This window comes from Oryctolagus cuniculus, chromosome 11, assembly GCF_051225735.1.
Source record: "Oryctolagus cuniculus isolate XC-2025 breed Fujian yellow rabbit chromosome 11, ASM5122573v1, whole genome shotgun sequence".
NCBI lineage: Eukaryota > Metazoa > Chordata > Mammalia > Lagomorpha > Leporidae > Oryctolagus > Oryctolagus cuniculus.
In genome coordinates, this window is record NC_142877.1 from 7,988,411 (window position 1) to 8,013,380 (window position 24,970).

At 50.2% G+C, this 24,970-nt stretch overlaps 1 protein-coding gene and 1 long non-coding RNA gene across 16 annotated transcripts in view; one reads left to right on the top strand and one right to left on the bottom strand.

Moving 5' to 3' along the window:
* Window positions 1-24,970, bottom strand: part of TSHZ2 (teashirt zinc finger homeobox 2) — a 481,149-nt gene that overhangs the window by 54,793 nt on the left and 401,386 nt on the right. The gene's annotated exons all lie outside the window — the stretch shown is intronic.
* LOC103352239 (uncharacterized) lies at window positions 10,545-13,341 on the top strand. Its single transcript, XR_016215746.1, has 2 exons — window positions 10,545-10,892; window positions 11,591-13,341. It is a non-coding gene; the product is annotated as an uncharacterized LOC103352239 (long non-coding RNA).

A 24,970-nucleotide genomic window follows, 5' to 3' on the forward strand; every position in this document is an offset into this window, starting at 1 on the left:
GCCGCCTGCATCTGAGCTCGTGTCCCCAGGACCCTGGAGCCCACCCAGGCACTGCTCCCCCTTCTGCCTGCTGTGTGGCAGGGACAGTATGGCGAGGAGGCGGGGTCGCAAGGAGAGCAAAACATGCTGGTTCACGAAGCTGCTCAAAGCCCTGATTAACCAAGTGCTCTCTCCTGGCTCCAACAACCAGTCACAGCTCCCAACGCACCTGGGTTTTTCTCTAGCCATTCTGCCCAGCAAGATGTGCCTCCCTGGGCAACGGCTCACCCTCTGGGAGAAAGAAAGGCGCTGATGGAGGAAGCTGGACCAGAAGGGCATAGGCCCAGATGTATATTCTTTGGCCTTATTGGATTTGGGCAGAAGGGCCTCGCCCACCCAAGCATCATCCTAGCCATGCGCACCCCGTTCTGGGCGCCTGACTTGCTGTTGGTGCCTGGGGGACCGGGCTGGGCACTGGGGAGCAGTGGACCTCAGGTTCCGGTGAATCTCAAGGGCTTGGGAGTCTCACTTTCGGCACTGCCTTCCCCACTTAGGAAATCCACACGAGGGTCTCAGGTCTCGTCAGGCTAACCCGTCCCCACTGTGGAGGCCTCTCCTCACCACCCCCGCCAAGGGGCCCCTGCCACTCTCAGGACATCACACACTCGTCCCCAACTGCCCCCACCTTGCATATCGGTCTTCTCTCTGGCTCCTCTCATCAGAACCAAACTCTCTGAGGTCAAAGACCCGCTCGTGTTTCCTCCTTGCTGTACGCACAGACACGTGTGTGCACACATCCCAAGCAGTGCCAACAGAGGAGCTGCCTGCAAGTCCTGCTGCTCTGCGTGTGCCTTTCTTGGTTTCCCCGCACAGACTTACAGGAGAAGGGTTAGCACGGCGACCCTGTACACGCAGGCTCTTCTGTACTTATTAGAAAAATTTACTTCTCATTGATACGCAAATAAGAAAAGAGAGGTGTAAATACGGCATCAGGGTCGTAGGTTCGCCATCAAGAATTCCTGCCAGGCTGTACTGAGCAATTAGAGCGGGCTGTGGAGCGAGGCTGTGTGGATCCCCACCACGTGGTCTCCGGAGTCCGGGGAGCATCCGCAGGGACAAGTGGTGCTTGGTTCTTAGCCACAAGTTCTCCCACTAGAGCCCTGGCTCTTAGCTGAGAGGAGGTATGGCTTCCTGGGAACATCTGTCCTAGAGGACAAGGGGGAGTGACTTCAGCCTAGTGGGAGAGGCCGGGTAGGCCGCTGGACATCCAGCAAGGCAAAGGATGGCCCCGTAAGAGAATCCTCTTGCCCCAGATTCCACAGTGCCCAGGTTGGGAAAACATATTCCATGATTCTGATCCAAGGGTTCCCTTGAGTTCAGCCTTGTTCAGAATTCTCTAAAGGATTGAACCAATTGAAAGATGGCGTCACTCAGGGAAAAAGGAAGTTTCCCAACTGGGGATGGTGCCAGCCAAAATGGAATCAACGTATCATTTCTCTAGGAGGCGTGGATGTCCTACCTGGATGATTCCAACAACCTGTTAGATCTACCGGGCGTCTGCGCTCTCCCTGGAGCACAGACAATGGAGTTACCCAAGATGTCTCCAATGTTCCAACCACGATGCCGGGTCATGGGGGCCTGCAAACATTTTCTTCAAGGGCCAGACAGTAAACGATTTGGAATTCTCAAGCCACAGGCGTCTCTGTAGCATGTACTCAATCGTGCCATGCCACGTGACACGGGTGCGGCTGTGTTCCCCGAAGCTGTATTTCCGTAAACAGGTGGAAGAGTGGTTAGTGGTTGGTCCATAGGCCCTAGTATGCTGAGGCCACTGAGGTGAACAGGACAAAGACCCAGTTCACAGTCCAGTGGGGAAACTTACAAGGGAGAACCGTTAACTATGTCCAAAGACTGAGCCCGGATGGCAGATTCTGTGGCTGTCACTACCATTTCTGGTGTCGATGGGATTGTCAAGGAAGCATGTGTTTCCATGTTTGGATCTCTGATGCTCCACTTCCCACCATGATGCAGATAGCCACTGAGACCTGCAATTCATGTCCAAGCACCCTCACAGTCCTTATTCTTCCCACGGAGAGCCCGAGTCCTGTCCTCACCCTTGAACTGCCAACAAGGGCAGTGGACTCCGGCGACCTCCCTGCCCCCACTCCCGTCTCTGCCCACCTGCCTCTCACGTGGCCACAAAGGCAACCCTCCTCCTTGCAAATCTGCCAGTGTCAGCCCTCGCTGAAACCCCCCACTGGTGTCACAGCCACGGCAGTTATGATTCATGACAATGTCTATCTGCCCCCCCCCCACGTGTGTGTCATTGGAAAGCCCTTATTTCAAAATGTCAATATAATATAAATATTATAAATATATAAAGATCATATATAAAAATATTGCCCTACTCCTCTTGAATTCAGACTTACTCCTATGTCTCCTAATACTGTGGGACCTGAATGTGTGTATCCATAAACTTGCAGTGCACACATTTACAACATACACATGTGTGCACACATACATGTAAGAGGAGACTTCAAAAAGCTCATGTCTGGGTGGCTGCTTGATACAAAGGCCAAGACACCAGTTAAGACACCCATATCCCACAACATAGTACTTGGGTTCGATCCTCAGCTCCAGCTCCTGCCTCTAGCTTCCAGCCAGTGTAGACCTTGGAAGGCAGGGGTGACGGCTCAGATAGTTTGGTTCCTGCTACTCACATGGGAGACCTGGATTGAGTTCCTGGCTCCTGGCTTCAGCCCAGCCCAGCCCCAGCTGTTGTGGGCATCTGAGGTGTGAATTAGCAGACAGGAGCTCTCTCTCTTTCCTTCTCTTTCCCTGCCTCTCAAGTAAATTTTAAAAAATTATTTAACAAGTCGGGGCCGGTGTTGTGGTGTAGTGGGTTAAGCTGCCCCTGCAGTGCCAGAATTCCAGACAAGCAATGGTTTGAGACCTGGCTGCTTCACTTCTGATCCAGCTCCCCGCTAATGCACCTGGGAAGGCAGTGGAAGATGGCCCACGTGCTTGGGTCCCTGCCACGCATGTGAGAGACCCAGATGCAGTTCCAGGCTCCCAGCTTTGGCCTGGCCCAGCCCTGGCTGTTGTGGCCATTTGAGGAGTAAACCAGAGGATGGAAGATTCTCTCTGTAACTCTGCCTTTCACATAAATAAATAATTTTTAAAAAGTTCATAGAAATGGAATTAAAAGATAAATTTATTTTTGGTGGAAAAAAATTGAAATATATGCATATAAGGGATCTTCAGAAAGTTCATGGAAGATGAATATCATTAAAAAAACAACTATGCATGGATTTCAAATTTTTTTGCGCCAAAATCATCTGCTCTTTTCAAATAAGCTAATATTTTTAAAATAAATTTTTATTTATTTGTTTTCATTTTATCTGAAAGGCAGAGACACACACAGAGAGAAACAGATATACAGGCAGAGTGAAATCTTCCATCCACTGGGTCAGGCCAAAGCCAGGAACCCAGAATGCAATCCAGGCCTCCCACAAGGGTGGCGGGAACCCAAGAACTCAAGCCACATTCTGCTGCCTCCCAGAGAGTGCAATAGCAGGAAGTTGGATAGGAAGCGGTAGCTTGGACTCGAACCAAGCACTTCGTTATGGGATCTGCACCTCCCAAGCCAAGACTTTGCCACTGTGCCAAAGTCCTGCTCCCTAAATTTAGGTTTAAATTCCATTTTCCACAGATGTTTTGAAGTGCCTTCTTGTGCATACATATGTGATATGGGCACACACATGTAGATGGGCCCACATACACAACATGTGTAACTCATGTCTTGGCACAGTTCTATAATACATCACGTTTTACTCTCACATACTCTCCCTTTGTTTCCTGCGTTAGGGTTAGGACAGTGTACAGATTTGAGTAATGGTGTGGGAAGGTGTGTAGGGAGCCCAGAGGGGGTGTGGGTGTCTCACAGAGGGTCCTTGGGGGCTGGGGATGAGGTGGGGAGTGGAGGAAGGGCAGGAAGGCTGGGGGAGGCAGCGAGGGCGTGGCCCACGGGGGACGTCGTAGCCATACCCAGCGGCAGTGCCTGCCTCTCCGCAATCAGCAGCGTTGATAATTCTGTCATCGCACGTTTAAATTGCTTCCCCCACTGGCATTTCCTAAACTGTTCGTTGGACTAAAAGGAGGAATTTTAGACAATAGCCAGCCTAGCATTTCACTGATTTTTAATGTGTTTATTGTTAATTTATCAACACAAACCTTAAGGGCCTTCAGTAATGGGGTATTTTAAGGATGAACGAACGAGACAGAGAGAGAAGAGACAGGAAAGATGATTTCTTTTCCAGGTGTTGTCTGCTTGATTTGCATAAATGACAATAGGGAATATCTTGATTTGCTGGTGGGATTGATGCCTAGAAATCAGCCACCATGTATGATAATGACCCCTGTTCACGCATGACAGGCCCTGTCCTTAGCATGTTACATGACAACAACCCCTGCTCACACAGGACAGGCCTGTCCGCAGGACATTACATAGTAATAGCTCCTGTTCATGTATGACAGGCCCTGTCCTTAGCATGTTACATGACAACAACCCCTGCTCACGTAGGACAGGCCTGTCCTCAGGACATTACATAGTAATAGCTCCTGTTCATGTATGACAGGCCCTGTCCTTAGCATGTTACATGACAACACCCCTGCTCACGCAGGACAGGCCTGTCCTTGGCATGTTATAAACGTGGTCTCAGTCAAGCCTCCACAGACCCTCCAGAAGCTGCTCTGCCCATCTGAGGAAAGAATCAGGCCCAGAGAGGGGCTGGAGCTGACCTCAGGCCACACAGCTGGGCAGTGGTGAGGTAGGCTGCCCAGCCTGGGTCCTGTCACCACAGGTGGTAACTTTGTCAACAAGGTAAATCATAGAGATCCAACCCTGAAATAAACCACTGAACTTAGTCCTGGCTTTTTCTTCCAAACACAAATTTTCCTAGGTAAACAAAAAATTGCATATGAGGTTGGTAAAAAAAATGCAAACATCACAAAAATAAAAACTGCCTCTCTAACCCTAGTTATCATTGCTGATCTTTCCAGAAATATTCTCTACACAGATAAACATAAGTACATGTAGCCATATAGCATTATTACTTTGTAAAGATGTATTGGAGCCAGCGTTGTGGCACAGTGGGTAAAAGTCACCACCTGTGATGCCTGCATCCCACATGGATGCTGGTTTGAGTCCCGGCTGTTCCACTTCTGATCCAGCTCCCTGCTAATGGCCTGGGAAAGCAGCAGAAGATCATTCAAATATACGGGTCTCTGCCCGCCATGCGCGATACTCAGATGTCCAGATGAGGCTCCTGGGTTTGGCCTGGCCATTGTGGCCATCTGGGGAGTGAACCAGCTGGAAGACCTCTCTCTCTCTCTCTCTCTCCCCCTAGCTCTGCCAAAAAAAAAAAAAAAAAAAAAAAAAAAAAAAAAAAAAAACCAACAAAAAAAAACCAAAACAACAAAAAACCTAATAAATTGCTTAAAAAATCTAGTTAATTCCTACTTTAAAAAGATTGATTGATTGATTTGAAAGACAGAGGGAGAGAGAAAGAAATATCTTCCACCCACTGGTTCACTCCCCAGATATCTAGGCTGAAGTCAGGAATTCCACTCTGTCTTCAATATGGGTAGAAGGGGCCCAAGTCCTTGTGTCATCTGCTGCCTTCCCAGATGTATTAACAGGGAGACGGATCAGAAGTAGAACCATCAGGATTCAAATTGGGATGCCTTAACCCACTGCACCACAATGCTGGTCCCTTATTTATATATATATATATATGTTATAAATATATATAAATAATATTTATATATTACATATATTTAAAGATTTATTTATTTATTGAGAAGCAGTTACAGACAGAGAGAGGGAGAGACAGAGAGATCTTCCATCTGCTGGTCACTCCCCAGGTGGCTGCAGCTGGAGCTGGGCCGACCCGAAGCCAGGAGCCAGGAGCTTCTTCCGGGTCTCCCACGTGGGTGCAGGGGCCCAAGCACTTGGGCCATCCTCTGCTGCTTCCCCAGGCACATTAGCAGGGAGATGGATGGGAAGTGGAGCAGCTGGAACTTGAATTGGCGCCTCTTTGGGATGCTGGTGATGCAGGCAGCGGCTTAACCCGATGCACCACAGCACCAGCCCCTATTATTGTATTTTAAAAACAAGGCCGGCGCCGTGGCTCACTAGGCTAATCCTCCGCCTAGCGGCGCCGGCACACCGGGTTCTAGTCCCGGTCGGGGTGCCGGATTCTGTCCCGGTTGCCCCTCTTCCAGGCCAGCTCTCTGCTGTGGCCTGGGAGTGCAGTGGAGGATGGCCCAAGTGCTTGGGCCCTGCACCCCATGGGAGACCAGGAGACGCAACTGGCTCCTGCCTTCGGATCAGCGCAGCATGCCGGCCGCGGCGGCCATTGGAGGGTGAACCAACGGCAAAGGAAGACCTTTCTCTCTCTCTCTCTCACTGTCCACTCTGCCTGTAAAAAAAAACAAAAACAAAAACAAGTTTGAGGGTCAGCATTGTGTTCAGCAGGTTAAGCTGGTGCTTGAGACATGGGCGTCCCACACTGGAGTTCCAGTCCTGGCTGCGCTGTTCCTGATGCAGCCCCTGCCAATGCATCTGGGAAGGCCGTGGAGGATGGCCCAAGCGCTTAGACCCCTGCACCATGAAGGAGACTGGGGTGGAGTCCTGGCTCCTGGCTTTGGGCTGGCCGAGCTTGGACCATTGTGGTCATCGGGGGAGTGAACCAGTGTACACTGCCTTTCTATTCAATCAATCAATCAATCTTAAAGGCTATAGTGAGCATAATTTAAACACTGGCTTTAACACAAACATGAATGCCGTGGATGCTGGATATTTCCTGTAAGTGATTAATCTTTAATTGCTCAGTATTAGCCCAGAGGGATTGAATCATCCTTTGAAAATCCTGCTGGATCTCTTGACTTGGAAAACTAAACATGCTTATCCGGTCCCAACAGAGGGGAAAATGCCTCCCATCAAAAGAGTGCCTGCCACGTGCAGGCTTGTTTCCTACTCACTTCGTCTCCCGGCCACCACACGAGGTAGGTGCTTTAATAGCCCCATTTCTCAGATGAGGAGACTGACTCCAGTCAGGGAAGTGCTGTGATTTGCTGGAGCTCGCACCACTTGCAAGTGGCAGAGCTGAGGTTCACAGCCAGCAGGTCAACCTCTTTAACCATTGCAGCCCCATCCCCTCCAGGTGGTCCGTATCCTATGCACCCAAACACACCTGAAGATTAGTCCTCAGCCATGAATTGCAGGTAGAGGAGAGTAAACGCTTAAAATTTTGCCACTCAATTCCTCACTCAAGAAGTGAAGCCTTTAGACGTCCACCAACCAGGCCCTGCCCAACCTGTGAAAGCATCAGCTTCTAGCACCCATGGGGACAAACGGAGTGGACCCTTGTCCTAGCAAAGAGTGTGGCTCGGCTCTGGACAGCACGGAAACCTCCCGAGTTCATCTCGGGTGACCGGCTTGCCTTGATTTCATCATCCGCTGGCAGAAGGAGCCCAGCCCGTATGCCTCTCTCTGTGTGTCGCCTGGTGAAGTCATTGCTGGTTGCCTAGCAACACGGCTGGCGCACACACAATGACTCTCAGGCCTGGCAGGACACCTGAGCCTCCTGTGGCCATGGGATCACACTAAATGGCTGATGCAAATGCAGATGGGAGGAAGAAGTGGCTGGCCAAGGAGCTGGACCAGGCCCAGACACAAACAGAGCCAGAGGCTCAGGGGATGAACGGAACCTGCAGGATTAAGAGGTCACTTGAGGCTGTCTCATTCTTCCACCTGCCTCTAGGTGGCCAAACCTCTCCATGCAAAGAGCCTGGAATGCCGTGACTTGGTATCAATGGAGAAGAGAGTAGAAGAGAAACACCCCTTTCTCCAGTGCTGTGTGGCAGCAGAGGTCTCCAGTGTTGGCTGGAGAGCTAGTATATTTAACCTGAGCGGTGTGTTCCAAACATCGGGAGTGGTTGCCAACAGGTTAAAAACAGAATTTTCTAGCCTCTTCTGGACTAAAGGGGAAATATGACAAGTGGCAACTTGGGGGAGCCATGGGGAAGCAGCTGGGGTGCATGTTCTAGTTTTCCAGACTCCGCATCACTCCTCACTGTCTCTCCCGCTCCCTCTCTTGACTCATTTCCTGCCTGCTCTTAGAAACATCTGATTCAGGACACCTGCCCTGGTGTTTGAGTCATAGCAACCAAATACGGATGTAGACAGGGATGGATATAAGCGTGCATGCATGGACATAGGGGCACGTATGTTTCTGTTGTTGTTGTTTATTTAAATATTTATTTATTTGAAAGGCAGAGAGAGAGAGAGCGAGAGAGAGAGATCTTCCATCCACTTGTTCAGCTCACTCTCCAAATGGCCACAATGGCTGGAGCTGGGCCAATCTGAAGCCAGGAGCTTCTTCTGGGTCTCCCACATGGCTGCAGGAGCCCAAGCACCTGGGTCATCTTCCACTGCTTTCCCAGACCATAGCAGAGAGCTGGATCAGAAGTTGAGCAGCCGGGACTCGAACTGGCATCCTTATGGGATGCCAGCACTGCAGGCGGTGGCTCTACCCCCTGCCACAGCACCAGTGCCAGGGGCAGGTGTGTTTGACCAGGCTAACTGAGCACATGCCGTATGTGGAGGCCTGTGCTGTGTGCTGAGGAGCTACGTGCAGAATGAGGCCAGTGTGGCACACGGTCCTGGTCCCTGGGACTCACCGTCAAGTAGGGAGCCTCATGGGACCCTCACGCCGAGGACTCTTGGGTTGCTCTTCCTGAGTGTTAAGGAGGAAAACACAGTGTGTGGAGTCCAGCAGGGGATCCCGACACCTCTGCAGGAGCGCGAGAGGCACGTGGGAAACCGTGTCTTAGCCCCCCCGGCACACAAGCCAGCCCCGCAGCCTTGCTCAGGGCCGGGCCGTACCTGGTCCTTTCCTGCCCTTGCTCAGCAGCCTGCCTTGGTCCCTGGAGGAGCTGGAGCTGCCGGCAACAGGCAGGGGAGACGGGAAGAATCCCCCAGCCCGGGGCAGGAGGGACCCCTAATGCTAACTCTACATGGGCAATGCGGTTGCGCCTTATTAGGTGGGGGTGCTCTGTCAGATGCTCTTGCTGGATCAAGCACATTCAGTCCCATCCAGGAGGCCACACTCCTCTTAGCCACGTGTTTAAAGTGAGTACCCTGACGAGGTGCAGTAGGTTAATCCCCCACCTGCGGCGACAGCATCCCATACGGGAGCCGGTTCTACTCTCGGCTGCTCCTCTTCCAATCCAGCTCTCTGCTGTGGCCTGGGAAAGCAGTAGAAGATGGCCTAAGTCCTTGGGCCCCTGCACCCACAGGGGAGACTTTGAGGAGGCACCTGGCTCCTGGCTACGGATCGGCGCAGCTCTATCCATTGTAGCCACCTGGGGAGTGAACCAACAGAAGGAAGACCTTTCTCTCTGTCTCTCCCTCTCACTGTCTGTAACTCTACCTCTCAAATAAATAAATAAAATCTTTAAGAAAAATGCTTTTAAAATAAATAAATAAATAAATAAATAAATAAGTAAAGTGAGTGCGCTGAGGTTCAGAGAGGTTATGGAGGGCTCCTAGCAGTTCACTGTGGGGGCTGGGACTTGAGGCCCCATCTGCAGATTCTGAACTGCTCTTAACCACTGTGTCCTGATGGCTTCCGGAGAATTCCCAGCACACTGGGATTCACAGACTCTGAGGCTGCCTAGGGTTCTTAGGGAGATGCTCGGTTTGCTTTATTTGCATGGGTTGGGACCAAGTGTGGGGTGAGGCCCCCTGGGATCCCACATCATGTCGGAAGGGAGGGAGGCCAAGGCAGCCCCGGCCGGAGGGCAGCTCTGGTCTCGTGCAGCCTCCGCTTGCTGATCTGTAAGACAGGGACGACGGTTGCCTTATAGAAGTTACAGTTGTCTGATAGAGAAGATGCTCCGAGGCGCCGGACACAGGGCCTGGCTGAGGGAAGCGCCCCAGAAATGAGCTTCACAGGCCGTGTAATACCTGGCTTGCCGCAGCAGAAGGGGGCACCGAGCTGCAGGCCATCAAACGGTGCAAACGCTGCCCGTGATCAGTGCCACAGACTTAAAATCCTCACCAAGGAAGGCAAAGTAGTGATAGCAGTAATGGTGACAATAACAAAAAATGATGTCGATGACACAGTGCTCAGACTTCTCAGGTGCCACATACACCGAGTCCTGTAGCCGATCAGTGTTCTAAGCCGGCTGTAGTCGATGCTACACCTGCTCCTCCAGCAACACTGTGGCCTATGGAGACATTTTTTCAAGTCCTGGACCAGAGCTGGCCTGACTTACAGCTGCATTCTGACCTCCCTCCCTCCCTCTCTCCCTTGCTTCCTCCTTTCCTCTTCTTTCCTTTCTCTCTCTCTCTCTCTCTCTCTCCTCTCTCTCTCTCTCCTCTCTCTCCTCTCTCTCCTCTCTCTCTCTCTCTCCTTCATTTTATTTGAAAGGCAGAGAAAGAGACAAAGAGAGAGCTTCAATCCACTAGTCATACCCCAAATACTCCTAACAGCTGGGGCTGGGCACAGCTGAAGCCAGGAGCCTGGAACTTCACCTGGGATCCCATGTGGGTGGCAGGGGCCCACGTGCTTGAACCAGCATCTTCCGCCTCCCAGTGCGTTAACACGGAGCTGGATTCACGCCGACGAGCCAGGATTGGCACCAGGCACTGTGGTGAGGGCCGCCTGCATTCCCAGCAGTGACTTCATTGCTGTGCCAAACACCCGCCCCTGTTCTGCCTTTTCCTCTCTCAGGGTCTGCTCAGTGGCTGCTCAGGGCTGGAGACGGGAAGCCGGGTAAGACAGAGTGGCGCTGGAGGCTTGAAGGCCAAGAGAAGTCAAGGAGGAGTCCACGGGCTGATCCAGGTGAGTGGCAAGTCAGCCAGGGTGGGCTCAGCACTTCCGCAATCCCCTGGGGTTGGATTCCCAGAGTGAACCTGGCCATCGCAGGTGAAGATGTGACTTCTGAAGGCCCCTTCAAGGCGGCTCCCTGCTCTGTAAGGCCCAAGTGCTAGCGCTCGTCACAGGTTCTGTTTCCTTAGAGGACGGGCTCCATTCTCAACTCCAACAGCAACGGGCCCTGCTCATCTAGAAGAACTCTTAAGCGGCAGCCTGTACCAACATTTCTTTTATCAAGTAACATCCTGGAAGCAAGACGTACATTCATGTTTTGGTTTTGGTATCTACGCTGATTAGAAAGTTGGTTCTGTACTTGATTAAGTTCTGTAGAAATTGGGCTTGGGATGAGTCATTAAACAAAGACCCTTTTTTTTTTTTTGGGTACAGCAATGAAGCCTCAAATGATTAATTAAGGGCACAATGCCAAAACAAGTGTCTTTGTTTAAAGCGCAGTGGACAAGACAGCTTTGGGAAAGTTGATGTCTTAAGTAGACGCCACAGCATGTTTTTAATTATGTTCAGGAAGATGAACAAGAATAGGAATCGCCAACTGTTTAGAAAGATAATTTTTTTTCAAAGAAAGATTAGAATTAAAAAAACCAAACAGAGCATTATTGATTTAACACAAATGCCATTTGTTGGGCCTTTTGTGATTTCCTTGTTAGTGTCATCATTCCAGAGTTCACATCCCCCTGCTGTTCCTGCGTTTGGCATCCGTTCAGCTCTCAGCAATGTGATACGGCAAACGCGCAGTGACTGCTCATATTAAAATGTTTTATTTGTTGTAACTGTACAGATGATCCAAGCGGTGCACGTCCTAAATTATCCCAATCATTGCTCAGGCTTAATCAGAAGAGAGGGAGTCAGTGACCGCCTCCGTGAGATGCGCAGGCGGGCCCAGGGAGCGGAGGCCCAGCCTGTCAGTTGGAACAGAAACAACCGGGGAAGGGTTCACGCAACACGAGCCCCCCATCGCGCCATCACCAGCGCACCCGCCACCGCGCTGAGACAGACATCAGCCGCCCGGATGACGTCCACCGCGAAAGATGCTTTTGCCAGCAGCTGAGGCTTGGCTTGAGGCGGGCAGTCAGGTTCCATCTGGATCAAAGTGTCCGATCTCAATATTAATGGCAATGATGGGTTGAGCTTTAGACAAGGCCAGCTCTTAACTGTAAAATGCTGAAGACAGAAGAGGAGCCCTCGGGTTTGGCCCTTTCCGCCCAGACTGTCAGGAAATGGCCTTGACTCATTTGGAAATTGACGGAAGTGCTGCAGAGTAGGGGCGATGGGCCCCGTCTCCCGGAAGTCATTTGGACACACTGCTCACAGGTGCCCACGGCCCCCTTTCTTCTCCCTTGTTGCTCATTCCACCAGGTTCTGAGAAGTGGTTAATTATTCTGTTTGCTGGCAAGTAATGGTTCTATCACGTCCTAAGCGTTGACGTCCTAAGCGTTGACGGTATTAGAGACCGGCATGAGAAGTGCCCAACAGATGCTCTGCGTGGCACTGGCACTGGGCTCTGTGCTGAAGGCTGGGGACGTCAGGGTGGGCAAGAAGGACCCTTCCCCTCAAGAGCTCAGACTCCAGGCTGGGAGACCCGAAGGGTAGCATTTCTGGGGGAGGGGTGGGCTCACATTCTGGGAACCCGCAACCTGGCGGAGGGGCAGAGACCAGGAAACAGGTAGACACCGCTCTGACCCAGAGAGCACGGTGCGCGATGCCAGAGGCAAGCTGTGACCCCCAGGCCAGGTCCGTCCTGCAGCGGCCTCTCTGGAAAAGCCCGCGAGCCGGCAATTGCTTGCACATTTTTAAGTGGGTGGGAAGAAAGCGTACAGAAGAACGTTTGGTGTCATATGAGAATGAGAATCACATGACTTTCCAACTTCAGGGCCCAGAAGGATAGCTGTATCGGAGCACAGCTGAGCCCGCTTGTGTGAGCTAGGGCGGCCCCGTGCTGTGTGGACCGTGGACAGTGTTACAGATCTTGTACAAAGAATGACAAGAAGTAGTTAATGAAATGCACCTGCGCTGGTCTGTGTGGCACATGAGGACAGCCGTGGGCGTGGTTACGTACCGGAACGACCTTTCCACCGGCTGTGGTTTGCTCACCTGCCCTCAACCAGCATCCACAGATGTGTGGCCGAAGTTCGGTTGCTTTCTCCTCTCGGCCTGATTTGCATTGTGCAGGGAGAGTCAACCCAGGAGATGAGAGGCAGGAAGAAACCGTGTTCCTGTTTGTTTCCAAGAGATGCCACGTCCTGGGCGCATGCGTGGGGACCTTGTGGGCATATGCCAACCCACAGCCCATCTACAAGGTGAGAATGGCGTTCACCAGCATTTCCTGGAGGAATTCTGTCCTGAGCCACTTGGGAGGGGACCAGGGGCAAACTGATCCAATAAACTGGTTTTGTCAGAAGGCCTTTGTTTTCCTGACTCCACCAGGAGGCTTGGTGTCATTGCACCTACGAGAGGAAAGTGGGACTGGATTCTGTGGGAACAAAGAAATCAGAAAGAAAGCTGGGGCTTGTGCGGTGGGGGAGGAAAGAAACCTCTGGGATTTTTCTGGTGAGATGGGAGCCAGGCTTCAGCAGGTGCGGCTGTGGCGAGTGAGGTCACGCTGCACCCCCACTGCTCACGATGCCATCGTGAGAGAACCTGGAGTGATGCAGACTTGGGGCTGGCATCCAGTGAAAATCGAGGCAAAGGTTGGGATCAGGAAGTCGGAGGAACGGCGGCCACCTCTGATGTCTCTCCTTTAGGGTGGGTGGACATTGTGCTGCGCAGGTGGCCACCCCTGGGCAGGAAATGCGCAGGTGCTGCCCCCCCTCCTTCTCTGTCCTTCCCCATCCCCAGGCCATGTTTCAGTTTTCTGCCAATCACTGGCCACCACGGACTTCCTGTTACACTGGAACGACTGGTTACAAGCTGGGTGAGTTTCGCCCTTTTCTCGGGTCTCTGAGAGCAGAGATGGTGCCTGCTTTGTCCACTTCTGCATTCCCAGGTCGTAAAGCAATGCCTGGCAGCAGAAGCTCCCATCCTTGTGTTCCACAAATGGCCAGGACGACGTGGGCATCCCCACAAGCTGCCGCAGCTAGTTAGTAGTCCCTGCTGTCCACCTGCCGATCACAGGCTCACTTTTGCACTGACGCTTCCTTTACTCACCTGGGTGGCACCAACAGCTTCCTAAATATCTGCCAACTTCTGCCCCCGTCCTGTCCGAATCCGGCCTCCACACCACGGAATTCCTTCCCAAATGGTGATTTGGATGGATTTCGTTAACTACTTCCTGTCGCTCTTTGTACAAGATCTGTAACACTGTCCATAGCCCACAGAGCTACCCAGATGGGTCCATCTTTCTTCCACTGTCCCTGTGGCCTTGGAAGAACATTCACCTGCCCTTTGTTCTTCCAAAACACCCCGTGGCGCCCCCCTCGGGGGAGGTGGTCCTGTTCCCGGAGTCCCCCTTGCTCCTTCCTCTCCCTCGGGTCTCGGCTTAAGATCAGCGCCTCTGAGAGGCCTTCACTCCCCGCCCTTTCTAGAATAAGCCGCCCCCAGCACCTCTTCTTAGCACCTGCTCTGCCGTCCTCTGCTGGCCTCGTGAGCTGCGACTCCCTTATTCATCCGTCGTGCATTTACTTCACGATCTGCTCTCTTTACCCCGCATGCTGCCACCATGGCAAAAATGACCTTGATTGTGTTACTCCTAGCTGAGGACTAAAACAGCACCTCGCCATGATGGGCACTCAGTAAATATTTGCAGAATGAATGGCTGAACTGATCTGTGTATGCGGAACTTCCTGACATCAAAGAAGCTGTCTTGCAGTGGCTGGATCCTCAAATGATATGTCGTAGGTCTGCCTACATAATTCTAACAAGCTGACGTAGAAGAGCACAAGCCTGTCGATTGCAAACATGTTCTTAGATTGACACAGGGACCTCCAAAAAATTCAAAGAAAGATGCATTGCAAAGATACTTGCTTTGGTGCACACACACAAAAAAAATTTTGAAACGCACGCATAGCTTTCTCATAATAGGCATTTTCCATGATTGCTCGAAGACCCCTCGTATTGAAGTTATAGTAATGAAGTTCATGGGGCTGGCACTGTGGCGTAGCAGGTAAAGCCGCTGCCTGCAGAGTCAGCATCGCATGTGGGCACAGGTTTGAGTCCCGGCTGCTCCACTTCAGATCCAGCTCCCTGCTAAAGTGCCTGGGAAAGCAGTAGAAGATGGACCAAGTGTTTAGGCCCCTGCACCCACGTGGAAGACCTGGAAGAAGCTCCTGGCTTCTGGCTTTGGATTGGCACAGCTCCAGTCGTTTCAGCCATCTGGGGAGTGAACCAGTGGATGGAAGACCTCTCTCTCTGTCTCTCTCTGCCTCTGCCTCTCTGTAACTCTGTCTTGCAAATAGACAAAGAAATCTTATAAAAAAAAAAAAAGAAAGTTTGCAAATAAGGTTTGAAACAATTTTAAGTTTTAAATCCAATTTTGGGGAGAGTGCAGAGGACCGGATGTGGCCAGTCGATTGCCTCTGGGTATGTAGTCTTTGCAAGATGACCATGGTCAAGTCTTTCAAATAAAGCACACTCGTTCCTTGATCCCACCATCACCTAGCCCTCTCCCCAAAGTGGGATCAAAGTCAACAGCTGTTGTGCAGGGGGGAGAACTACAGCCTCCCACCTTGGGTCGGATTAACACGTAAAGGGAAGCCTTGGACTTGGGTAATTATGGGATATTTCCTTAATAAACCTTATCTGATCCTTTTCCGTCACTAATTGTGTGTAATTATATTTATGTGTGAGAACGCTGCACATTAATGGAGACCAGAGCCCTGAGGATTTACAAAACGTACGAAGCATTTGCCCGGATACAGCCAGCCACCGCCTGTCACCCAAGGAACATGGGGAGAACAGAGTTTGTCGAAAAGAAACGGAAGGGTAGGAGAAACCCAACACGTTCATTGATTGATAATATTTTTATTAGGCTGTTACTTTCAAGTGTCTTTTAGTACCTGCACTTGAACTTAAATGTCTGAAAAGGAATGGGTATTCAGGAAAAGGAAAGTAATTACACCCTGTAATTCTGATTTAATTACAAGGAAATAGATGTAACACGATGTGATAAAAGTTATGATAGGCTCTTTAAATGATATATGTCATTAACATGTTAATTGGCATGAAATCTGAACTCGCAGCCGGAGAGATCGTAGGTGAATACGAGGTCATCTCCATCACAGGCAGTCTCATCGTGAAATTCCATGGAAGCACGTGGGGTTTCAGTCTGCAGCGCACTTCCCTGTTTCCACTCAAGACAATGAAATTCCAGTGCTGCTTTCAACAGAAGGAGGAGGAGAAAGGGCCAACGTGAAGACGTTGGGGTGGTTGGCGTGAACGTGTCGTTGAATGGGCGCGACCTCAGGACCGGATCAAGTAGGAGAATCGTTTTCCTGTGGGTCTCCCAGCATCGCAGCGTAATGATGAAATGGAATGCACGGTTCTGAGGAAAAGGCCGGTGTTTCCTCAAAGGCTCATCCCGGATCTCTTTATTTTAGGTGATTGCCGTGTTCTGGCTCGCGGCTGTGGTTGGCAATCCCAAGCGTGGAGAGTGCAGGGTCCGGTCAGTGGCAGGAAGTAGCCCGACTGGACGGGAGGCACGGCGAGAGGAGAGAGCGGGGCGCCACGTGGGGCCTGGGGCCCCAGAACTCCTGCTACTGATATTTCAAACGCCATCCCCGCCCCCAAGGGGGCCGCTGATGTGCATTGAAGCGCTCCAGTATTACAAATCCCGACACGCCACCGCATGCCACCACTCCCAGGACGGAAATGTTTCCGTGGGATAAGCCGCGTGGACGCCCTGTGCCACACAGAGCCAGGCTGGTATCTCTGGCAGCAGAGCCAGCTGTGGGTGTGAAGGGACCAAGTGGCGCCTGCACAGACGCTGCTCGCTGGCCCCGTCCTCTTCAGCTCCTGGGGCAGGTATCCTAGGCCAATTCAAGTGATTCGGGAAGGGACTGGATTCCTGAGCCTCTACCCTGGGAAATAAAACTCAACCAGAGAAACTCAGGGGGGCCGGCAGAGGGGGAGACCTCCAGGCAAGGGGACGTGGGGACGGGAGCTGGTATTTTTGCGAGGTGGCCCTAAGAGGTGAGCAGTACGGACTTGCATGCAATTCACCCTCACTCACGTTAATCCACTTGATGCCCCCCCAACTCACCCCTGCCCCAGGGCCTTTGCACATGAAAACCCCACTGCTTGGAATGCATTCCCCCCATTTCCCTCCCTTCATTCAGGTCTCAGTTCAAACGTCACCTTCTCGAGATCACCCCATTCAGACCAGCGCCCCCAGAATCTGTAACTCCCTGCCACTTCTTCCTGCCACTGTCTTTGTAGAAATGACCTTTGTATTGTTGCCTGTGTGTCTTAGTTCATAGCCTGATTCCCTGTACAGTGTAGGGACCCTGAGGGCTGTCACCTGACCTGTCTTGTTCACTGCTCTGTCCCCACCTGCACACAGCCTCCGCACACGGAGGTTAATGCAGGTGTACTCCATGGCCTAAACAAGAGTGTGGCCCGGTTACCAGCTCTGTGTTTTGGGGTTGTTGTCTTAACTCGTGGAAAGCTCAGTAGCTTCGCTGGTTGAACAGGAAAACGTTTTTCAAAATACGTAGAAAATGCATCTTATGAAGAAACTGCGCATGCATTTCAATTTTTTTTTTTTGCATTCAGTTGAACTCACTTTAAATTCAATTTTTTCCCATGAACTTCTTGAGGTGCCCTTGTCAAAGTGGCTGTGTATTGAGCAGAGCGTAGGCTGTGGTCCTGGGCACATCCGATCCCCTCCTTGGCAGTGCCCAGCTGAGGGCGACACTCAGGGCAGGCGCCTCGGTGAGGGGGAGCGGTAGGAGGGGTGCAGAGCACGGAAAGATGTGGACCCAGGAAGCAGTCCCGTGCTGGGTGCAAACCCAGGTCCCACTGCTTACTGGCCTGGGTGGGGAGCTTTGCCTGTGGGCCTCCATCTCCTCATCTGTAAAATGGGCTCACAGAGGTTCTGCTCGTGTCCGCCATTGCACCTCTGGGTCAGGCCATGGCTCTGGGGCCACAGGGCAGGAGGAATTCAGCAAGCACGTGGTCTCAGAAGCTCCCTTATGGTAGTTGAGCCCAAAGGTTTGAAAATGGTCTCAAGAGGAAGCAGGTGAAGGAAAACCTTTGCAGGTCGGCCCGGCGGTCACGTGGCAGTGGCAACCGTGCCACGTTGCCTGCGGCACAGGTGTGGGATGCCGTCATGGCCCTCTGGAGCACTCACGGCTCCCGGAAAGGCAAGGGCCAGGTGGAGACTTCCCGCGTGTCCCTGCCGGGCCAACAGCTCGTTTTCATCTTGGAGCGTGGGTCCAGCTCCAGCTCCCCTTTCTGCCACAGACGCCTTGGGAGGCTCTGGCCCCGCCTCCCTGTTCCTCCTCTGAGGTTCCTTGGTCGTTTCTCTCCATCTCCCCGGCGCCCCCACATGCGCAGCCGACTCCTCACCTGCTATCATAAAGACAAGGAGGCCATTCATAATTTAAGCCGGCCCTTTCTTGCCGACACGCCAGCAACAGGAGCCGGATGCTGGAGGAGAAATTGAACTCTCTCTCCCAGGACACACTGAAGATCAAGCAGAATCTCATTAAGGCTCACTTCAAAGAGTCGTCCTTTATTTCCATACAAACAAGTTTAAATTATCGTGTGCGAATCTGCTGTTAGCAGGGACTCTGTTCCATTATGCATGATTCCTTACTGCTTGTATCATGAATAATGGCTGGTGCTCCATTAGCCATTTCCAGTAATATGCTAAACTTTGGGAGTGGTCACGTTATTAGGTTAAAGTTCTGTCGTGGCATATTTATTTTATTTCTTACTCAAACTACAACGCTCTGGTTCATCAAAATAAGTCTCGCAATCTCGTTACAATTAAAAACAGCGTAACACACACTGTAGCTCTGAATTCTTCATTACTGTTAATATTGAATATTTATTGAGCATGTATTATGTGCAGGGATTGGTGTTCAGAGCATGTCTTGCACGTGTAATATTATTTAGTTTTCAGTAGAACCCCATGACATAGCTGTGATCATTATTTCCATTTTATAGGTTAAAAATAAATCAATAACTAGGGAAGGATCTAAACTGTCCATGGATAAAACTCAATCAGTTGGCTATGCTGACTCAAATCCATTTGTTTGGCTTCAGAGTCTCTCAGAGATGAAGAAAGAAGTCTATATTTTAACCACGCTATCTTTTTCAGAAGAATCTATCATTGGCGAAGTAGGTGATTTGGTGCCCACTGTACAGATGCGCAAACTAAGGCCCAGGAGTTTGGTTCCTGGGAGTAAGATCATTCTTCAGACCCTGGTTTTGCCTTAGGCGGGGGGGGGGGGGGGGGGCATTGTGGCTTCTGTGATTTCTAGGGATTTGCGCAGGATTTTCCCATCATTCTCTTTGCAGCATTGTCCTTTGCGGCCCATGGGACTGGCTGACTGGTTCATTTATTGATTGCGTGACCTTGGGCAAGTTCCTTAGCTTCCTCCACTTCAGTGTCTTCACCCGTGTAAAGGGGCAAATACCTGTCTCTCTCAGGCTCTGTGTCAGGGATCGCCTATGTGAAGAGCTGACAGAGGAGGGCACGTCACAACCACTGTCTACACTGAGCTCAGATGTCTGCACTACTGTGTTTGCATTACTTCATTGCACCATGTGAGTCTCCCATTAAAACATCTTGTGAGGCTGGCACTGTGACATAACAGGTAAAGCTGCTGCCTGCAGTGCCAGCATCCCATATGGGCTCCACTTCTGATTCAGCTCTCTGCTGTGGCCTGGAAAAGCAGTAGAGGATGGCCCACGTCCTTGGGCCCCTGCACCCGCATGGGAGACCTGGAAGAAGCTCCTGGCTCCTGGCTTCGGATTTGCACATCTCTGGCCCTTGTGGCTAACTGGTAAGTGAACCACTGGATGGAAGACCTCTTTCTTTCTCTGCCTCTCCTTCTTTCTCTGTGTAACTCAAATAAATAAATAAATCTTTAAAAAACATCTTGCATGCTATTGGGACATCTTTCTTATAGCCCTCTCTTCTCTTGGCATTCCACAGCTTGACCAATGAAGTCATCATTTATTCCACTGTTCCTTCCTATACCCACACCCCAGGATGCTAATTAGCCAATGGCACGTCCCCACGGCCACACTCATAGCTTAATGAAAGACGGTAAGATGGTTGAAGACATCATGGTAAGTACTGTCTCACAGTCCAATCTCAGGCTATTGGAAAACATTTGGAAGGGAAGCCTGGAGAGGCCACAGCTTTTCTTTTTAACCTCTGGAATTGGCTGATGTCAAATCCAGCGCCATTGTCAAGACAGGAAATGCTGGGCTTCTCTGGAAAATGTCTTAATAATTTCTGCCTTATTTATTCGAGATATTTGGCGAGCTTGATGGGGAATAATTTTTCCATTTGGAAATGTGTCACAGAATGCCGCAGACAGGAAATCAACAGAAGGAAGCCTCAGCTTAGAGGCTGACCCAGGCGCTCTAAACAGCCTGCCCTTTGCGACACAGCCCTCACTCCCTCCGCTGCACCTGCTCAGTACCTCTAACGCCCTGGGTCCCGAGTCCACCAATTCTTCAAGATCTGCCTCAAGGTCACATTTTGCTCATGCCAGAAACTTCTTCCCCAGTACAATGCAGACTAGACTGTACCCACTTCCCAGAGTTTTCCCAGCTATTGTTCATGGATTTGGTGAGTGCTGCTTATTCTCATCCCGTCCATTTCACACGACCCGACTCCCCCTTCCTACAATTTAAAGTTGCTCCACCTTTCCCATGTGTTAGATTCCAAGATGTGAAATACTGGAGTCAAACATAAGGATTATGTTATGTTTCTTGGTAGTGTAGCTTAAATATTCAGAAGGCAATGTCTTTGAGTATCCTACCCATTACTCTCCATCAGGAGCCAATGAGTTATAGCCTGCAGGACAAATCTGGCCCTGCAGGGTGCCTCTGTGAATTAAGTTTTATTGGAACGAAGTCCTGCTCACTTGTTTGCCCGTTACCTATTGCTAATTTTGGACCACATCAGAGCTGAGAAGTTGCCACAGAAACTGTATGGCCATCAAAACCAAAAATACCTGTGATCTGTTCCTTTCTAGGAAAAGTTTGCTGGCCTCTGTTCTAGATGAGAGCTATAAATAAGAGATAATAGGGACAAAATTTTGCCAAACAATTAGGCCTCATGGTGGGGTGAAGAGGTTGTTTAAACTTACAATGGAGTGAGTGGGTACATGCTCATATTTCTTACTGTCTGTGCTGGGGGAGCAGGCATACAGCTGGTGTTTAATAAGGGCTGCTGTTGGATTCATAACTGCTGCTGGTGAGCATGGGCTTGACAATGAATATGGTGACATCCCCTCCTTCCTTTTTCCTGCCCCTGGCTGTGCATGGCTCTTGGAATTTGTCCTGGGTGGATAACTTCCTTTGCACACACCGGTGTATATAGAAAAGCAGTTCTATTATTTAAATTCTCCAAGATCAAGGATGTAAAATGAAGGCTGCCCCTGGCCCCACAAGACATCCAAATAAATCTCACGACTTCCAAATGTGACTGTGTCACCCTGGGATTAATACCGAGTAATCCAGTGCCAACATCAAGACAGTGAAAATAAGCATTTACTCTCCCGGAAAATCATTTTATACTGATTACAAGTTGTAGCCTGTCACTAGGATGCGAATTGAAAATGTGCACATTTGCAAGGTTAATATTTCTCTCTAAAGTCGCTCTTTCCTCGGCCTCCCCCCTTCCCCCACCCCCCGCCCACCCCAAGCTCAAAAGGGACAGGGATTCCAAATAAATATTTGTTCTGAGACCTCCTTATTGCAACATACAAAGTTTAAACTGGATTCTCACGAGCCGACCCGAACCAGAACAGCAGGGAAACAAGCAGCAAGGGTGTGGGCAGGCTCTTCCAGCCAGGGCACGGTTGACATCTCAGGCTGGGTCATGGATGCCTTCTTCTGCATTGTAGGCGGTCAACAGCACCCTTGGCCTCTACCCACCTGATGCCAGGAGCACCCTCTCCTCAGCTGACAGCCAAGATGCCTCAAGACATCGCCCAGTGTCCCCTGGGGGGTCACCCCCTAACCCCACTGAGCAATCACAGCCCTAAGCATCCCGAAGCCAGCAAGCAGCCTACCCATGACACCCGAACAGCACAGGAGGCGTCTGCCCACCTTTCTAGCCTCAGCTCTGCCAGGGCTTTGCTTCTCATCTTTCAACCCAAAGCACGCTGTGCTCTGTCACCTCCCACTGTTTGCTAGTTTTTTTTTTTTTTTTTTTTTTAAGATTTATTTATTTGAAAGTTAGAGTGACAGAGAGAGAGAGAGAGAGATTGTCCATCTGCTGGTTCAGAGCCCCAAATGGCTGCAATGGCTGGGGCTGGCCTGGGCTCTAGCTGGGGCTCTCACATGGGTGGCAGGGGCCCAAGCACTTGAGTCATTATCTGCTGCCTTCCCAGGTGCATTAGCAGAGGCTGAATTGGAAGCAGAGTGGCTGGAACTTAACCCAATGCTCTGATACGCGATGCCAGCATCGCAGGTGGCAGCTTAATCCACTGTGCACAACACTGGCCCCCGTTTGCTGGTCTTGACCACTCTATGTGGAATTTGATTTTTCCTGATTTATGTGTTATGGAAAATCACCACCTCAATGATGTCTTCCATGACCACTCCTCCTTCAGGCCTAACAGGGGTTAGACGCAGTTTCCTCTGTGCTATCATTGTCCTTTCAACCATCAGTACAGACACAATCATGTAGGAATTGGTCTCCAGGTCAATGTTTACAGTGAAAATGACATGTAACACACGCTTATCCTTGGAAAAGTCACTTAAATCCCCCTGAGTACAGTGTGAATGATTTTTAGAGTTGTCATTTTTTTGAAATTCGGTTTTCCCCATTTAATTTTTATTTGAAAGGTAGAAAGAGAGAGAGGGGGAGAGAGAGGGAAAGAGAGGGAGAAAGAAGGAGAAAGAGGGAGAAAGAGGGAGAAAGAGGGAGAGAGAGGGAGAGCGGGAGAGAGAGAGAGAAAGAGAGGGAGAGAGGGAGAGAGGGAGAGAGGGAGAGAGAGAGAGAGAGAGAGAGACACCAAGATCTTCCATCTGCTAGTTTACTCCCCAAGTACCCACAACAGTCAGGTTGGACCAGGCTGAAGTCAGGATCCTGGATGTCCATCCTGGGGTCTGATGTGGGTGGCAAGGCAGGGACTCAAGTATTTGAACCATCACCTGTGCCTGCCAGCGTGTGCATTAGCAGGAAGCTGGACTGTAAGTGGAGCTGGAACTCAAACCAGATGCCCCAATATGGGACGCAGGCATCCTGGGAGGCGTTTTAACCACCATGCACTGATTATGCCACATTTATGCTAATGTTTGGAGAAGGACTGAGCCACACTAGGGGAAAAGCACTAGGGAGGAACTTGACGTTCACACCTGGGGTCTTTCTCACCTTGAGAAAATCTCCACTAACAAATGAGAGAGAGGTCACCATTCCAGCTGCCACTTGCTTGTGGGATTAACTTCACTGTTTCTTAAAACTGAAACTCTATAATATCAATGAAAAACTGTCAAGGAAGGAAATAGAGTAGGTAATACAAGTGCAAGTACCTGATATGGCTTGAATATTCCCAAAGTTTTATGTTATTGGTACTAAGAGAGTAGAAACTTAATCCAGTTATGATACTTAGATGTGAGACCTCTGGGAAGTGATTAGATTGGATTGATTGATTAGGATTGAGCACCAGTGATTGATTCCCGGTGACCCCAGAATAAAAGAGAGAATGTAGATAGAGCGACACAGACTCACATTCTGCCTGTCTCTTGCCATGTGATGTTCAGCATCCGAGGGTCATCCACTCACTGAATCCACTCACTCTTGGACTGCGACCCTCCAGAGCTGTGATGAAAAGTAAACCTCTTTCCTTTAGAAAGTAGCCTGCCTCTCTGTTTTGTGATAGTGGTGAGGAGCTGACTTAACTATGGCTCCTGGCACACAGTGGGGCTTTCTGATTAAACTCTAGACCTACACTCTTCTTGAAAGTAGCAGAGGAGAGTGTGGTCAGTTGCACACTGAATTTCTTAACTGGCTGCAACAGTGACTGTGGGTCTCACCATGCTCCAGTGCTACAGAGTCACAGCAGGTTGGTTTTGTGTGTTCTGTTGTGCATGAGTTACTTGAGGACAGGAACTGTGCCTCGATTATTTTTATATCCTGAAAACCTATCATGGAGTAAATGTCCCACAATGGCTGTGAGCTGTCACTGATGTGAAGGAATAAGAGTCTGAATGAACAATATCGTCAATATCTCTGCTTACATTTTTAAAACTCCTTGCCTACTGAACAGAAACATTAGAAGATGCTTTATCTTCAGACTTACAGAATGACAAACACCCTAAACAGCACTCTGACCTCAGAATCAGCCTTTAAGGCATTTGGATCTGGCTAAAAAACCCATGAGAGTATTTTAGGCATGGAAAGCCAAGACACTGGCAAAAAATAATCTACACGTAAGATCTCTGTGAGTGAGATCCCAGTGGAAAGAAGCGACAATCAAAGAAGGAGGTACCTTTCTCTGAAGGGAGGAGCAAACTTCCACTTTGACTATGACCTTGTCTAAATAAGGTCGGAGTTTGTGGACTCAAGAGGCTTCCATAGCCTTGGCAGCTCATGACAAGAGCCTCTGGTGATCACTGACATCATAAATAAGAGCGTCAATTGTTAAATCAACAACAGGAGTCACTGTGCACTTGCTCCCCATGTAGGACCTCTGTCCTCAATGAGTTGTACTATCAGAATTGACAGTACAACTAGTCTTCAAACAGTACTTTATACTGTGTGTGTCTGTGTGGGTGCAAACTGCTGAAATCTTTACTTAGTATAGAGTTGATCTTCTGTATATAAAGATAATTAAAAATGAATCTTAATGAAGAATGGGATGGGAGAGGGAGTAGGAGGTGGGATGGGAGTGGGGGAGGGA